Source organism: Oculina patagonica, chromosome 1 (genome assembly GCF_052425735.1).
Source record: "Oculina patagonica isolate OP01 chromosome 1, crgOcupat, whole genome shotgun sequence".
In the NCBI taxonomy this organism is placed as follows: Eukaryota; Metazoa; Cnidaria; class Anthozoa; order Scleractinia; family Oculinidae; genus Oculina; species Oculina patagonica.
In genome coordinates, this window is record NC_135758.1 from 2,792,747 (window position 1) to 2,810,741 (window position 17,995).

The 17,995-nt window shown below is 38.3% G+C and overlaps 1 protein-coding gene across 1 annotated transcript in view; it reads right to left on the reverse strand.

The window, feature by feature from the left end:
• The window catches only part of LOC144631577 (structural maintenance of chromosomes protein 5-like), an 81,831-nt gene that overhangs the window by 44,873 nt on the left and 18,963 nt on the right, over positions 1-17,995 (reverse strand). The window lies entirely within an intron of this gene.

Sequence of the window (17,995 nt, forward strand, 5' to 3'; positions counted from 1 at the left end):
ATTTTCAACTCTCTTTTCGGTGTTTGGATATCCCCATGAAACACTGTCGCTCATGTTGGATATCTGATATTAACTTAACTAAACAGCAGATCATTAACAAAGCCTGTGCAATACAAAGAAGCGTTGCACATAAAATGGTCCATAAACATACAAAAAAGAACAAAATGGCTCCATCTTGACTGCTCGTGTAGCCGCGCCAATCACAGAACAAGATTTGGTTCAACTTGACCGCTCATAGAACCAGTCATATAATAGTCAGTAACAGATAACAGTAAACAAAAATGCTTGTTTTCTGGTAATGTTTAAGAGCACAGGTTTCCTACGGTCAAACATGTGTCGGTAAGAGTCCTTAAATGGATTTCGCTCATTCTCTTACCATGGGTAGGCCTTAATATAAAATAAATCACAGTATACTTTGTTTGGCTAAATATCGATTTGTTTTCGAGAAAATCGATAATTCTAAAATCCAGCAAAATTGACGCTTTCGGAGCTCAAAATTTATGCCGAGTTTGTTAGCTTCGCGTCGAAAAATAAAGCACTCTGGAAGAAAAATACCTATTTAATATCGAAGAATAACATCAAATTAGTACGTCGAAAGCAATTTCTGCTCTTAAAGTCCTTTTATTTACAAAATATAATTAAGTTTATTCGACACACTTTTGATTTAATTCAAAATAGGTCAAACTTATCGCTTTATTTAAGTATGAGCGAAGCGAAATAAATGGCCGAAAATTTGGTATTAGACAGATAAATGATTGTTCTTTTCGATACTAAAAGGATTTCCTGGAGAAATGATTTAGTGCGATGCTTTCAGATCTCAAAGTTGCTTAAAATTCGTTAATTTAACCGACCGTGACATTGTTGATCTTATCAACATTATGTAAACATTCCACGCAAAGGTTAATTTTCCCCATGTGAACTTCAACTGAGTAAAATAAAAACATAGACTTGCTTACCGTGGTGTTCGCTGATACATTGTAAATCCTGTTTTCCTCATTTACGACAAAACCTAAGCCCTCGGCGAAGCTGTTATCCAATTTTCTTGACGCGCCATTTGTAACTGATTTCCACGTATAGAAGTGACAGTTCTTTTCCATGCATTCTTGAAAACAGTCCTGAGTCTTAACTGATCAGTGTAAACAGGAATACGAAGTACTTTGCTTTAAATCAACTTAAAGCTTAGCAGCAGTGGTAGATAAATCGATACGGCCGGCGAATCTTCGTTTCGAAAACCGCCATTTGAGATTTGTCGGCCCTTTGTCCTGCGGTATGCAGATAATTAATTCACACTTGAGTAACTTCCGGCACATGAAATCGACAACCACCGTGACCAGATAGCACCCTCCTTTTCGAAATATTGGTCGAGGCACTATTTTTATCATTTTAACATAAGCTCTCAATGAAGAACTTTTGGGCTGAACTTGTAATAAAGTTTCACTTCAGTTAGCCACCGTTCGAGAGAGTTGTTAAATGGTTGCATGAAATCCGGGTGGAAAGTTCTTCTGTTGCGTTGCTTCGCTTTGTTTCATATTTTTTATCCAGTTCTTACCCTTGTTCAAATTCTTGTCCCTTCTTCAGTGGAAAATTTGAAACGACGTTAAAATCCCTATAAGACGGAGATCTCTTTTAGACGAACTGAGTTGGAGCCGGTCCCGAAGGTACCCGTTTCAGAGAGAGTTGGCTGTACACAAAGCCTTAGATGGCGTCGTTGGATCCGTCTCCCGTGAATGTCAGTTAAAAATATATATTCCGCTGTGTAGTCTAGCCTGTAAACAAGCTCTCCTTCTTTCTCCTGTGGAGGATTGGGCGAAATAAAAGCGGGAAGGAAAGGTGGGGAAGGGGTGGGGAAAAAAGGGACCATATATCATGTATATGCAGTTGTAATACCAGTCACGGTAAACAATTTATAATAAAACGCTGAACATTTATGACTGTATAAAAAATTATTGGTGTAAAAATTAAGGAAAGGGTGCTTTTCACTTCATTAGATTAAGCTAGGTGAAGAAAAGTACACGTAATCAGAAGTTTGTTATGGACTTCTGACGTGATGCCATATTTTGTATTTATTTCTGCAAAGTACAACAAAGCATTTATACCAAAGTAGCATTATTAAAAAAAAATGAGCATAATTACAGTTGAGCATTATATCGGACAAAAAACAAGCATTGTTAGAAGCATAACATTCCCTTTTTACCAGCGTAATTGGAAGGGCCTCTGGTATTCAGTTAGAAAGAACTTGCATTCAAAAGATACCGCGTTCTAGAAACAAGTCACCCCGTTTTGGCTGCTGATATTTTGGAACTTTTGTGTGTTCAAAATACCATATCTCGTTCTAGATATCGTCTGATATTGAAAATCCCGTTCTAGGTCGGGAACCCAAAACCACGACCTCATTGGACGGCACAGAGCCGTTTTTGGGGAATACCCCAGCTTCGACAACTCCTTCCTAATAAAGTTCGCCTATTGAATTGAGAATTAAGGTGATTATAAAGTTATTACTTTATATCTCTTGTTGTTTGGAAACTTGAGTCGTATTATAATTATAACCGTCTTATTTATGAAGGAATAGACTGCGGATAATATTTGAAACTTAAACCGTTTTCCCCTAATAGCTTCCAAATCAACTCAAAAACACACCGGAAAACAGGTTTAAAAACAAAATATTTATATAATGACTATGATATTTTTAAAACATTTGGGTTCCCTGACGGCGAGGCGCTTGTCCCTCCCCGCAAGCTCTGGCGGGGGCACCTTCCCTTGTTTACGCCGGACCCCAACAGAATATATACATGGTCATATTTTTTAACATTCACGGAAGACGGATCCAACGATAACATCTTAGATTTTGCTTTCACCTGTTTTGCCTTGACCTAATCAAGAACTTGGACAAAGGTAAGAACAAAAAAAAACTATAAAGCGAAGCAACGCAACAGAAGAACCTTAGACCCGGGAGTTAAAAGCGCTGTCATGCAACTATTTAGCAACTTTCAAAAACGGTAGCTACCTAAAGTGAAACTTAATTACATGTTCAGCCCAAAAGTTTTTCATTTAGAGCTTATATTAATATAGCAATAATATTGGGCCTCAACCAATACTATACCAAAACGCAGGGTGCTATCTGGGATCTGGTCACGGCGGTTGTCGATTTTATGTACCGGAAGTTACGCAAGTGTGAAATACATTATCTGCACACCGCATGACAAAGGGCCGACAAATCTCAGTTTTCGAAAAGAAGATTTACCGGCCGAATCGATTTATCAACCACTGCTACTGTCCGGAACGTTTCGGTCCGATTTTCGGATAGGATATGCCTTCTAATTACACGGATAGGATAGGCCTTCTGTTTACACGGGGCCGTTCTGGAACCGGTGCAGGACGGAACCAAAACTGGACCTGCTATTTTGCAGGTCAAGTTATGGAACCGTTCCGGACCGGTTCCAGAACCGTCCTGTGTAAACACATGGATCGGTGCCAAACGCTTCCGTGTAAACAGAGGCCGATCCGGTCCGGTCCAGTTCGGAACGGCTCCGGTCCGGTCCCGTGTAAACGTAGCCTAGCTGGTTAGAGTATAAAAATGACTGAAAAAACGGCAAGGACAGGACTAACACCAGGTGTCCGTCTTATAGAGATCTTCAATAAGGGAGAGTTGACTCTACAACTGTTTTGCCTTAGCCTAATCAAGAATTTGAACAAGGGTAAGAACTGGATAAAAAATATGCAGCAAAGCGAAGCAACGCAACAGAAGAACTTTCGACCCGGAAGTTAAAAGCGCTTTCATGCAACCATTTAACAACCATTTAACAACTCTCTCAGCCCAAAAGTTTTTCATTGAGAGCTTATGTTAAAATGATAAAAATAGTGCCTCAACCAATCACCAAAAAGCAGGGTGCTTTCTGGTCACGGTGGTTGTCGATTTCATGTGCCGGAAGTTACTCAAGTGTGAATTAATTATCTGCATACCGCAGGACAAAGGGCCGACAAATCTCAAATGGCGGTTTTCGAAACGAAGATTCGCCGGCCGTATCGATTTATCTACCACTGCTGCTAAGCTTTAAGTTGATTTAAAGCAAAGTACTTCGTATTCCTGTTTACACTGATCAGTTAAGATTCAGGACTGTTTTCAAGAATGCATGGAAAAGAACTGTCACTTCAATACGTGGAAATCAGTTACAAATGGCGCGTCAAGAAAATTGGATAACAGCTTCGCCGAGGGCTTAGGTTTTGTCGTAAATGAGGAAAACAGGATTTACAATGTATCAGCGAACACCACGGTAAGCAAGTCTATGTTTTTATTTTACTCAGTTGAAGTTCACATGGGGAAAATTAACCTTTGCGTGGAATGTTTACATAATGTTGATAAGATCAACAATGTCACGGTCGGTTAAATTAACGAATTTTAAGCAACTTTGAGATCTGAAAGCATCGCACTAAATCATTTCTCCAGGAAATCCTTTTAGTATCGAAAAGAACAATCATTTATCTGTCTAATACCAAATTTTCGGCCATTTATTTCGCTTCGCTCATACTTAAATAAAGCGATAAGTTTGACCTATTTTGAATTAAATCAAAAGTGTGTCGAATAAACTTAATTATATTTTGTAAATAAAAGGACTTTAAGAGCAGAAATTGCTTTCGACGTACTAATTTGATGTTATTCTTCGATATTAAATAGGTATTTTTCTTCCAGAGTGCTTTATTTTTCGACGCGAAGCTAACAAACTCGGCATAAATTTTGAGCTCCGAAAGCGTCAATTTTGCTGGATTTTAGAATTATCGATTTTCTCGAAAACAAATCGATATTTAGCCAAACAAAGTATACTGTGATTTATTTTATATTAAGGCCTACCCATGGTAAGAGAATGAGCGAAATCCATTACAGGGCTCTTGCCAAGAATTTTCATTTTTGTTTGAAATTTGTGCATATGTCCTCTTAAGACCTGTGCGATGTTGAGTTTTCCGGGCTTTAAAAAGGTTGCGGAGAGGCTGGATTTGAAATCCTTTTAAAGCCTTGGGCTATTTAAACTAGTCTAGTAGACTGCCAGTCCAGTCCCTAAACTCTCTTTACCGTCGCGCCCTGTAGAATGAGAGAGTTCAGGGACTGGACTAGTAGACTGTTTTGCAACCATCGATATTTTCGTATTTCCCATCGATCGTTAAACATGTGGGGAAAAACGACGAGATAACTTGACGCCAACGCAAAACGGGAGGCGAGAGCTGACCCCCACCCCCTCGTACTTCACAATCGGCCACTTTGATTGCTGTTTTCTCTCGCGCGCGTTCTTTTGTGTTGAAAAATAGAGAGGTTGTGAACAATCTAGCTGCGTGCGGAAGGTACAGCTCAATTATCTCAAAGTCGCGGGTTCGAATCTTCACTTTACAGGGGTTCTTCTCAAATGGCCCGGGGCTTAATAACGAACCCCCCGGGTGGAGAAGAACTGAAGAAAGGAAGTACCCTCCAGCGGGTCTGGGGCCGAGTATTTCTTCCCTACAAACTCCAACATTTTTAGTAATTTATATGACTGCTTTCGGTCTGTTATTTTCGGGTTTCGTCATTTTGCAAACTTTCCCCTTTCGTCAAATTTGTTTAACAGTCTTCCATTTTCTTAACATTTTCTTTTGTGGCATTTGGTCGAAGGACTTTCAGATTTCAGATTTTCAGATTTTTATTATTTCACACTATTTACAACAATTAAACAATATTAACACTATTTACAGAAAACGCAATAATTAAAATAAGGAAAATATACAATAGATACAAAACCAAAATAAAATGTGCTCAGTGACCAAAGAAGCATATGCTATCGTGTTGGTCACTGACACGTTCAAAAAAACAGACAAGACACATAAATTACTAGAAATAATAGAATATGAATAACAAACGTATGTAGAATAAATATGTTAAAAGAATAAATATGTTCATTCGGGCCTGGTTAAAAAAGATGGGTTGCTCTCTTTTATTTTGTGTGCGTGCAAGCTTAATATTTGGTATTTAGTTTTTTATGCCTTCTGTTGTTGCTGTTTCTCCGAAATAAGCAGAAAATTCTCGTGCTAATTTCAAAGATTTGGAAATAATAAAGAGAACGGGTCCTCCATACAAATACAAGATTAATTTTAAAAATTGAACTGCAACCAGGATGAGACATATTAAAAGTGTAAAATAGCGTTCTCTGGTTTAAAAAGTTAAGAAAAAATATGAGCTTTCGGCTATTTTACTATAGCCCTTGACGAATGTATATTGCCTTGCATATATTTCCAACCTCGCGCTTTATCTTTTTTTTTACATTCGTCAAAGGCTATAGTAAAATAGCCGAAAGCTCATATTTTTTCTTAACTTTTTAAACCAGAGAACGCTATTTTACACTTTGAAGATTAATTTTCTTTTCTTTTTTCACGAACGATTTTAGCTGAAATCACGGTCATACAAATTAAGCAGTTCACGGTAATAATAAACCTCTTTAGCTTCGTTTGTCTGTTGCCCAATTATAGACCACGTGATGTTACCTTTGAGATTTTTTCCTTCAAATTCAAACAAATTCACGAAGATATGAATGAATAATTTCCAGAAAGACAAAATAACAATTCTCTGGAAAGCATCACATGATCTACAATAGGCAATTTACATACGTAGCTAAAGAGGTCAATGCATAGATAACGGCCAAATTGTAAGCCGTTTTTTCCTGTCACGCGCTACTTATTGCTCAAGTCACGCGTCACGCATAATCCCTTTACCACACTGTTCTATCCTGTTCCAAGGCCACTTTCTACTCGCGCTGTTCTTTTTTTTTTGCTTCACGCTCGATGGTATAAGAAAACAAGAGGGACTGCTGGCCATCCAACCGATGGCACGAAAACAAAACAGGAAAGTTTCGAACCGGAACCGAGGGGCCTAACCTCACACCAGCTTTTTCGCCCTCCCATTCACCCTAATTCGTTCTCCTTAATGCCTCCTTTATAATTTGCTCGCCCCAACCCCTCCCACCCCACCCCACCCCCCTCATTGGAGAGCCCGGAACAGACTTTCGTGACAAGAACCACAAAAAAAGCGTCATTTTCATTTTTATTACCTACAAACATACCTATTTATTATACAATAAGACTGAGAATGCCATTAATTATAAAAACCAGCCAATCAGAATGTTTTATTGATGAATAGTGACGTTTTTTTAACTGCTATCCTCAATCACCAAGACTTGTAGTAAGTCTCTTATCAACCTTGCATGGGAAGATAAACTACGATCTTCTCTCAGTTTCAGGGCTATTTTTGTAGGGTTGTAAGATATGGGGGGACTCGCATATGAAAGAGGCGGGGATGCTCGTCGTCTCGCTTAAGGGTGTAAATTTCGGATCTTTGGTCTCGCTTAGGGTGTTCCGGGGAAAGCGCCAATATTTTTAGCCATAATGGTCTCGTTTAGGGCTGCACACGAAAAAAAAAATACAAATATAAATTCTATTCCTTACGTTTTGGTATCTTTTAGGGGTCAAAAAAGCTTGAGCCAAACACATATTGGTCTCTTTTAGGGATTCTTTTCAAAAATTTCTGTCGAGCATCTTCGTCCCTTTCATATAAAAGTCCGCCCCCCCCCTCCCCCCTGGTGTAAGATATATATATATCGGAATATGTACATGCGGCACGATGTCTTATATTTCGATTATTTTTAGCCCTCTGTCGGTTCAATACCATGTCTACGTAATCCAGCTTATATATTACAGCGCGTCTACTGTCTTTTTTTATTAATTAATCAAGACTTTCCTTAACCCTTTCACTCCTAAACGCGCATTCAGGCGCTATTTGGAGGTGCAGTTATTGATTCACTTGTGACGTCATTATTTAGCACGTCAGTGGAATTTCGTGATGAGAATCTGATAGAGCTTGAATCGACCTTTCTACAGGACTGTTCATTTTGAATATCAGTTGCATTCTGACAGAGCTAATCAAAGAAAAACAAAATCCATTTTTGGTGCAAAATCGTTGTTAAACAGGCCAGTACACCTGTAATTGGTCAAGGTCCCCTTTTCAGGATTTTTCCATTGATAATGTCAAAACTTTTTTGGCCAAAAGATAGGATATGAAGAGTAGAAAGTAACGAGAATAAGAAAGCGAGAAAAAAAGGAAGCAAAAGGGGCAAAAAAAAATTTGGAACGGTTCAGCAAAAAAAAAAAAAAAAAAGTCAAAAAATTTTGGCTTATGCGCATGCACCAAAGTAAACTATTGTACATTTTTACACAGAATCTTCATGAAAATGTTGCTGAAGTGTAAAAAAGTGCTTCTTTAGCAAAGTTGAGGTAAATTCCAGACCATAGCACCAAAATTTCAGTTTAGCGGCTAAAAAAACGCGTTTTTGGGGGAAAACTTGGGGGTCAAAGGGTTAAGAGACTATATTGTGCGCCATACAAATTTTAAAAAAAATACAATAAACCATCCGTTTCAAAATTATGTGAAACCATCTTTGTCATAAAAATGTCTTATTTCGAAAAACACAGTACGGCTTACAAAACTATCGAAATCATAAATTCGAAATTTAGATTCGTGGTTAAAACAATGTTCGCCCAACGTATGCAATGTCATTATATCAGTTCAAAATGCATTATTTATTTCATTCAATTAATTATATTATATAATTCATTATCCAGATTTAATTTGAGGTTAAATCTTAGTATTTTTAGATTTTTATCTTTTAAACTTTTATTTTAGGTATACTGTAAAGTTTAGTGATTTTTTAATTTTACTTTTCATGGGGCCCTCAATAATTAGGTCTATTATATAATTCGTTTTACCATATAATAATTTATATCATATGATTAATTAAATCGTTTTTACGTTTTATTATAATTCGTTCATGCAATTGATTATATGATAATTATAATGAATTATGATGTATAATTCGATATATCATATACTAAAAATATAATATATCGATTAATATCATAATTCATTAAATAATATAATGATTTGTATGATATAACAAATATGATCATATAATTCATTATCTCATATAATGAATTGCACGATAAACAAATTATGATATAACGATTATATGATGTAATTAATCATATGATATAATTAATTGTATGAAAGTAATATATAATGACATACCATAGTATAAGGGGAAAATTGTTAAAATAATGAATCTACATTAAGAATTATATGTTTCATATAATTTTACAAGCCTTACTGAATGATTTGAAATGCAAGGTTTTTAGGAACGTGGTTTCACATAAATTGAAATAGATGTTATTCGATTTCTTTCAAATACAGAGTATCTTATCACCGAGCTCATGATTATATAAAATTGCATATCAAACACAACGTTTTGAGAGAAGGTTTTTTTAACCCGCGAAGCAACATGTGAACATGGGAAGTTTCAATATTTGACCCAAACAGAATGCGTTAATAAACGAGTCGAGTAATTTAACCTGAGCTATTACTTCTGAAGGATCAATTTAACAAGTTAAGTAAAACTACTCTTGATTAGCTTATACCATTTGTAGGAGCAGCGAATAGGCCTGCTAAAATGGGATCCTGTCCTGAAACCTTACTATATATGAAGTGTAAAACAACGAGTAACAATATTCTCCCAAATAGCAGTGTTTTTGTGTTGTAGTCCTAAATTGTCATAACGTGCCTTGATCATTCGCCATCCCTATTTCTGTAAAAAAAATTCATCAGCTGAGCCAAACAAATGGCTATACTAGTGTCTCCAAAGTCAGGGTTTAAAATGTTTCTGTTGAATAGCCAGTCAATACTTATTAAATAATAAAAGACGTCAATATGGCACTGAAATTGAAGAAGCAGAGACCGATACAACGTAGAATGAGAGAGTTAGTCTTGTACTATATTTCGGCTGGCCAAACCAGCCTTCTTCAGGTACAATGAAGTTTACATTGGCTATGTTTAAATTTATATGGTGATAATGATATCTTACGAAATACCGGAAATACGTGAAACTAAATACAGGAAATATGTAAACAGTGTGCTAGTATAAAACAAAAAATTTAAAATATGCTAAGCTTAAAAAATGACATGAAAAAATGACATTCGCATGATTCTCAACTTTAACAACTTCACTTTTAACAATAACCACTACCTTCAAATCCACGGCACAGCCATGGGTACCAAAATGGCTCCATCCTATGCCAACCTTTTCCTGGGCTATTTCGAAGCCAAAGCTTTAGAAAATGCCCCATTCCAACCCCACACTTGGTTTCGATATATCGATGATATTTTTATGATCTGGACTGAAGGTCTGGATAACCTAAAAGTCTTCATCGATTATCTCAACAGCATTCATCCCACCATCAAATTCACCAGCTCACATTTTTCAACTAACGTACCTTTTCTTGACGTTAATGTCTCTTTAAATGACAACGGTGACATCAGTACTGACCTTTACACCAAACCTACCGACAAACACCAACATTTACTTTACTCTTCTTGCCATCCCTCACATACTAAAAAAGCCATTCCTTTCAGTCTAGCACTCCGTTTACGACGCATTTGTTCTACCGACGAAACGTTCAATACTCGCGCTGCCCAACTTACAACGTACCTTCTCAAACGAGGTTACAACCGTAACCTTGTCACCAAACAAATACAACGCGCGACCGACATCCCCCGTAGACTTGCCTTACAAACGAAAGACGTCAACAAAAATAAACGTGTACCATTTATAACTACTTTTAATCCATCGCTTCCTCACATCTCTAACATCATCAAAAGACATTTTCATTTACTCTCTTCTAATCGCTGCAAAACTGTTTTTCAACAGTTGCCTGTTGTTGCTTTCAGGCGCTCCCCTAACCTTCGCGATTTACTAGTGAAGGCCAAACTTCCTTCTAATTTGACTAACCCGCATCCGCAACTTCCATCCGGTTCTTTTCGTTGTGGAAAGAACTGCGCCACTTGTCCTTATATTACTGACGGACTAACTACCTATACCTTCTTTTCTACTGGTGAAACGCGCCACATTCAATCTAACCTGACCTGTGACACTGAAAACCTCATCTACATAATTCAATGTAACCGCTGTAATTTACAATACATAGGAGAAACTAAACGACGTTTAAAAGACCGATTTAATGAACACCGCCGTACCATAGATAACCCTAACAGTAAATCTAAACCCACTACAGCCGCACAACATTTCACTTCCTCGCCTAACCACACTGCTAATGACATACAATTAATCCCCATCGAAAAAGTCTTCTCCAACCGAGACTCAATCCGTAAGGCCAGGGAAGCTTTTTTAATTCTAAAAGGCAGAACACTTGTTCCCGATGGCCTTAACATACGCGAAGAAACCTATTAGTTTGTTTACTTATATTATTATGTTGTCATTTTTTAAGCTTAGCATATTTTAAATTTTTTGTTTTATACTAGCACACTGTTTACATATTTCCTGTATTTAGTTTTACGTATTTCCGGTATTTCGTAAGATATCATTATCACCATATAAATTTAAACATAGCCAATGTAAACTTCATTGTACCTGAAGAAGGCTGGTTTGGCCAGCCGAAATATAGTACAAGACTAACTCTCTCATTCTACGTTGTATCGGTCTCTGCTTCTTCAATTTCAGTTTTCTATGTGTCAAACCGATTAGATCACTCAGTTGATCCAACGTATACCGGTAGGAGATCGTACACGGTTTGCTTGCTTGAACTTTTAATAGTCAATATGGCCGCTGTGACGTCACAGGAAACGTTTGTTCATTGATGGAAGCAAATGGTTTACAACTCGAATCGATGGTCGAGCAATTTCAAAAGTTTACCTGACGTCTTTGAGCACCAGTTCTGTTTCCGTTGGATAACCATCAGTTTCAAGTGTATCTGGTCTATTAAGGTACGTTTCGATGGGCCAAGAGAGACCTGCTAACTGCTTTTCTATGTCGTTGCTATGTGCAGATATAGAGTAACTGGCTGTGTTACGTATTCAATGGAACTTCGTCTCGAGAATGTAGTTCCAGGCTGCATAAAGTCTATGGCAGATCCACTGTTCTGGGGCAGCTCTCAAAAGATGGCTGACTGACTGATTAACTGGATTGATGATAAAGCAGCAAGTATACCATTGTCGACTTGGCATGCACGCAGTTTCATTGCTGAAAATAAAGGTGAAAGTGATTGTTCTTAGAGAGACTCCGCTAACATCTTTTAAAAGCCAAATCATGATTGCTTAAAAATACAGGCAGCTACAAACTCACCTCTCTTAACCAAAAGGTCTTGTTTCCGAGATGTAGATCTGGGAAGCTAAAGCAGCAGGAAGCATCAGCTGGCCTCTCTGGTGGCGGTAAAACTCATCTTCAGAGCCCGTAGTCTAAACGATGTAGGATTGCTCGAATAGTAGAATCGGCAGGCCTGTCTGGTGGAAGGGAAATGATCCTCAGATCATGCCAGGGCAGCAGGAAGAATTCGCACTGTCTGGAGGCAGGACGATCATCAGCAGAGCATGAAGTTTGCAGAACATAACTTGCTGAAGCAGCAGGAAGAATCAGCACAGCTTTAATTTCTGGTGACGGAGAGGATGATCCGCAGAGCCCGTAGTCTGTAGGATCGATCTTGGATGCTGAAGCAAAAGGAATAATCGGCATGCCTTTCTTGTGGCAGGGAAGAATATCCTCAGAGCAGGAAGTCTGCAGGACGTAATTACCGCTGAATAGCTAGCTGAGTTGATGGTTGTCTGATCAAAGATTGGTATGCTGCCATTCTGGTGTAAAACTGCACTAGATCTCTGCTAAATGTCCAAATAGCGTATTCGTAGAGATGTCATAAACTGCATTGGAGATATAGTTGGGATGGTGCTGACTACGTACGAGGCTGCAAGATATAAAGGGTACTACCCAACTGCACAAGTTAAGAAATATATTGCCAAGACATATTCCACATAAAGTCAGGAAACAGATGAGATTTAAAGCCAGGGAGGAAAGATAGAACGAAATCTAAGGCTGAAATTGGGCAAAAGATGATACAAATTGGGGGCTTTGGAAACTATAGATTGCTTAAAAATTTGAAAATGCCGAGAATTAAATTTAATTTTCCACCACATGAATACGTATTCATGTGTTAACAATGTAAACAGGTTATCAAAGGTAGTTTTCATGAATTAACTTTACTGTACTTGGAAACTTTAATTCAGCTAGACTGATCAAAGAACATTCTTCTTCTTACATTTGAAAGCTACAAGGGCCCTGTACAAGAAATCTTGGAATCTCCCCTGACAGATAGTGGATCGGCGACCCATAATGATTCTTGCAATAATTCAGTATTACCTTTAGGACACCTGCATGCCTGCCCTGTGGCTCCGGGAAGGTGATCCTTAGAGCACGACGTCTGCAGGACGTGATTACCGCTGAATAGCTGTGCTGCTCGTTGTCTGATCAAAGATTGGTATGATGCCATTCTGGTGTAAATCTGCATGAGTTCCCAGCTAAATGTCCAAACAGAGTCTCGTTAAGATGACAAATACTGCATTGGATTGGAGTTACGATGCTGATTACGTACGAGGCTGCAAGATATAAAGTGTACTACCCAATTGCACAAGTTAAGAGATATATTGCCAGGAAGTATTCCACTTATACTTAGGGCACATAAGAGATATACAGCCAGGGAGGGGAGACAGAACGAGATCTAAGGCTGAAAAGGGGAAAACGTTTATTAAAACCGGGGCATTTGGAAACAATAAATTGCTTAAAAACTTGAATATCCAGGGACTTTAATGTTATCTTCCACCACATGAATATGCATGCATGTGTTAACGATGGAATCAGGTTATCTGGTTATCATAGGTAGTTTCCGTGACTTGATAACTGTACTTGGAGAAACTATATTATGGTTGATAAAAGAATCTTCATTTTCTTACATTTCAAAAGCCTCAAGGGCCCTGCGCAAGAACTCTTAGAATCTCCCCTGACAGATAATGGATCTCAGGCCCATAATGACTTTTGCAATGATTTAGTTACACTTTAGGGCCCCTGCATAGACACATTTGATCCTATGAATCTGACATGTGCCTTTGCACAAAAGGTCAAATTAAACATAACCTCGTTCCAAGATCTCGCAGGTGGACGATCCACCCGCGAGATCTGGGAACGAGATTAGGTCAAACCTGATATTGTTCTTATGATGGTTTTTTGACGAGACCAAGGTATATTTTCCATGCACGAGGGCTTCTCGTCCAACTCTCTCGATGTAGATCCGATGTGGCTATGGAGAAAGACGAGGTCGTCACAGACTCAAGACGGACTGCTCGATGCGGTCATCACCATCAAAACACTGGAAGCATGACTTTCCGTGAGAGTTGATTGTCCAAGAGTCCTTTTCGTACTGTAATGGGCAGGATGTCAAATGTGGTAACCTGGGTTTGAAGAAAACTTTATGGATGCATTAGTAGACATAACAAAAATACCTTGCAAGAATATTTTAATGTTACTACAGTGTCGTAGATACTTAGGTCGCAGCTAGGGGGCTTACGGAGAGCTCCGCCCCGAGGACAAACCCCTACCCTTTTATATACCATGTTGACAGAAGAAGCATCCCTTTCGTATACCTTCCACTAAAAAGGTACTCCTTGATGCCATTTTTATGTAGCGTTAAAATAATTTCAAATGATACAGCCATGAGGTGCGTCTGTTCGAAATATTTAAATTGAGGCCCTTTTTAATACCTTAATGACCGATACCTCTTCCCTTTCATATACCTAAACCTGTGAAATCCGTACCATCTTATATACCTGAAGCATGCAAAAGGAACCCACTTCGGGCGGAAAAATAGGAGAATTATAATTTGAGAAGGAAAAGTCCAAAACATCAACTCTCCTTAGGTTAATCTTATACATTCCTTATGATGTAACTTCTGAGGATATTGTGGTACAGCAAAATGTAACAATATCCCAAATGCAGGTTCGCGGGTTTTTTAATCTTCATTATCTTGATTTGATCTTTGTATTTCTTTTAATCGAATTTCTCTGCGGAGAATTTGATAGTGCACCAGAGAGAAGTATCCTATAGTTCATGTGTTTTCTTTACCCTTCTGGCTTGTTGAGCAAAGTGTTAACAACTCTGAAAAGTAGCGAGCGAAAATTGATTGTACACAGTACTCACAATCAAGCATCATTCGGAGAAGCTCCATCCTTTGCAGCTGTCAATGGCCCAACCGCTTGCTTTTTTCGTCCTCATCATCATCATCATCATCATCATCATCATCATCATTTATTTGCCACTTTATAATTAAACATACAAATTAAAATAGCTTAAAAAGATAGGGCGAGGAGACCTCCAAGAAACCGCAAGGCTTATAGGGGAGGCCACCTCGAGTTAGCAATAAGTTTGTAATTTCGGTGTGAATGTGCAGCTAGGCCAATTTCAGACTCATTTTATTAGAAATTTAATCATTTTTTTCTTAAAAGAAGAGAAGCTACTCGAACCAGTGATCGATTCTGGTAGAGAATTCCAAATTTTAGGACCCTGGAAAAGTATTGTAAACTGCTTTAGATTTGTACGACAGTGATGTGGTCGATAACACTTGGCTATTCTTATATCATAACTGTGTATTTGACTACTAGTAAAAGACAAATTGAGAAACATCGGGGGCAATAATTGGTTATGATAGTAAAACAGGAGGCAACATAATTAATCGGCACTTAATCGAGGCAACATCCAGGAAACCTGTAAAGACTTAACTTCGAGATGAGTTAATAACGATAAAAACATGACTCGAGTCGCTCTCTTTCGCTTGCCTAGCTCGAGGCCAGTTTGCGGTCGGTTAGGGCATCTCACTACTTTCCTGTTGTACATCAAAGCAAATACGAGAAAACTCCTCAGACAAAGATTAAACTCTCAAATGATTTGAGATGGAAAATATTTCAGTAAGCAAGAAAAGCGTTAAATCTACAGAGCCCTACCAAGTCTCCTTTACTTGTAAGAAAGGAAAGGTGTGTGGAGTGCTGAACAGTCAGGTACAGATGGTCTCACGTGGTTTTGTTTGTCTGTACTTCAAAAGATGCTGTTCAGATCCAATCTGGAGAAACTGCCTCGTGTTAACTAACGGTCAACAGTGCCTTTGAGGCAACACCCAGGAAACCTGTAAAGACTTAACTTCGAGATAAATTAATACAATAAAAGAAAGATCCAAGACGCTCATTTTCGCTTGCCTCGAGGCCGGTTTGCTGTCAGTTACGGCATTTGACTACATTCCTGTTGAACATCACAGCAGATACGAGAAAACGTTAAAGCAAAGAGTCAAATCTACAAAGCAATACTTACCAAGTCTCCTTTACCTGTAAGAAAAGGAAAGGTGTGTGGAGTGCTGAACAGTCGGGTAGAGATAGCCGCACGTGGTTTATCTACCTGTACTTCAAACCGCAAACGGAATAAAAATGCGAGTTAACCTTGCATAAATTAAACATAACGATATGCAGCTAGCAACTTACCTCAATCTTTAATGGCGTGATGTCGTTCATATCCAATCTGGAGAAACTGCTTCGTGTTAACTGACGGTAGACTTTATCTTTTCTTTCGCTAAAGCAACGCCAAACGAAAAACCAGGTTGTGAGAATTCGCTTGTCCCCGAAAATGGACATTAATTGTTCGGTACTCAGTTTAACGCCCCCGAAAATGGGCGTAGCTAGAATCTACCAGAACGCGCGAGTCGACAAACTCGTCCGAGTCATCCCCGAAAATGGAAGACCAAAATACTGGAAAAGGTTCTTTGACGGATACAATTGGAGCGAATCGCTAAGTCCCCGAAAGTGGACGCTAGGAAAAAATAACCAGCAACCTTTTACCATTATCAAATATTTTGCAGTCCATACATACTACCATCATAAAATTACCAAAAGCGATCCCGAAAGAGGAGCCAGTCAGAGAGAGAAGGCGTAAAACGAGACTGTGAGTCGGTTGTGTGCCAATCAGTTATTATTAGTTACAGTATTTACAACAAAGTGACACAAAAAGTAAAAAGGTTATTTTATTTATTCTTAAGTTGAACACATCACTAACTACACAAAGTACAAATATTCAGTTCATAAAAAATGATTTTAAACCAGATAGGACATGATAGATGGAGCTGAAGTACGCTACACCGACATTTACCTTGTGTTAACTATAAACGTCGTTTCTTTGTTGTGTCTTTGCGAAAAAAAAAACGCCGAAAGAAGAACTTTACCTGTAGTTTGTTAGAATTCGTTGAACCCGCAAATGAAACACGTTTTACGCCACCGAAAACTGGCGAACTTGGGGCTGTAGATAACGGCCTAGCAGAACTGAGATAACGCGAAATGATGAATTGAAACTCGATCACAAGTCATGCCCGAAAGTGCACAAAAAAAGTTCTTGTTGAAATATCACGTTCCACATGCGTCCCCGAAAATTGACGCTTGGAGAGGAATCAAACAAGGGTAGAATAAAAAAAGAGGCAGGACTTCGGGCAAATTCCTGTAATCAAAAAGCGACAGGGTAATTACAATATTCAGAAAAAAGTCAACACCAAAAACGACCAAACATGCTTTTTGTGCAACATTTATTTTTATTTTCAAGTTGAGCGCACCAGGAATTACATACAGATATTTAGTTCTTACAATATACTTCTAAACCGGAGACGGAACTGAAATTCGTTAATTACGCAGCTCTTCGCATATGGTTGTTATTCAACGCAGTTTCGGATGTATTTTTAAAAGCGTTGTACAAGCTATAACGCGGTACTGTTTTTAATATGTGAAAGCGTTCAGTACATACGGTTTTACAGCAATGAAGATGTCCCCGAAAGTGGACAACATAGCATAATCCCTTCCCATCCCCATAGCTTAAAGCGGCGGTGAGCGTTCATCCGAAGAAAAAATGCTTTAGAGTTAGTTATTTATCCAGAAAAAAAGAAACTCACACAGTAACGACCAAACACACTGTTAACTAAACGTTTTTTTTATTATTATTCTCAAATTCTTGCTTCATGCCGGTCGCTTTTGCTCCCGAAAATGAGCCCCGACGTAAAACAAGATCTTAAATATAAC